We start from the raw sequence: 915 nt of genomic DNA, 5'->3' as shown, positions 1-915 counted from the left end.
TTGGTAGTAACTTAAGGATGGAAAATTGAACACATACCCAAAGTAATTCTAACAGATTTGGTCCAGGGAGCACATCTGAGCTTATCTGGAGGAGGAAGGACCCAATCCTGGCACCATAGTGATAAAAGTCTAAGTCTGCACTTAACTTCTTAACTTCAGGGTAGAAAAAGGAGGCTGGTGGACACACTTGGGATCCAGCCTAGAAGGGAGTGGCTTACAGTTCCAGAATAACCTATGGGACTCATTCAGATGTAGTAGAACAGCCAGATTTGAGGAGTGGAAGCCGGTGTCTGAAAACTACAAGTTTGAGAAGTCTGCTTGCATTTTAAATTATAAACCAATATAAGTCTCCACCCTTTATGAATGTGGAAAAAAATAACTTTTATGTACTATGGAATGAAATAACTTATATTTTAAGTGTTCATTTTCCCTAATATAATACCATGAGACACTATTATACCAGGTCAGTAGGAACACATTTTTACTATAAAATAGTCTTTATTTCTGCATTTGAATGGGTATTATTACATCAATGAGGTTTTAGTGATGTGAAATATCTTCCTTCCCCAAAATGAAAAGTTTCTAAGAGAAATGTATCCAGTTTTCACATCATGGCCACATTTAACTCCAAGGTCAAGACTTAACAGGCTTTTGTTCTAAGAATTCAGTGGAGAACATTTACTGTATTTTTTTTTCTTTGAAGATTTATTTTTTCATGGGGTACAGGCCAGAGGTGTAGGGGGTAAAAGTATTCGTCGGAGACAGAATGGGCAGCAGAACTAGCAATTGATTGAAATGCACCACTGAGGGGAGCAGCAGGTGAGGCGGGAGAGGTCCCTTGCATCATGTGGATCAACTCCCTGGCCAGGTACTACCACAGTGGCTGTGGATAGTTTTAGGGTGCTGCACTTTAAC

Source organism: Condylura cristata, unplaced genomic scaffold (assembly GCF_000260355.1).
Source record: "Condylura cristata isolate star-nosed mole 26May11 unplaced genomic scaffold, ConCri1.0 scaffold00013, whole genome shotgun sequence".
Classification (NCBI taxonomy): Eukaryota; Metazoa; Chordata; class Mammalia; order Eulipotyphla; family Talpidae; genus Condylura; species Condylura cristata.
The sequence above is the reverse complement of the archived record's forward strand: the minus strand, read 5'-3'. Positions refer to the sequence as shown.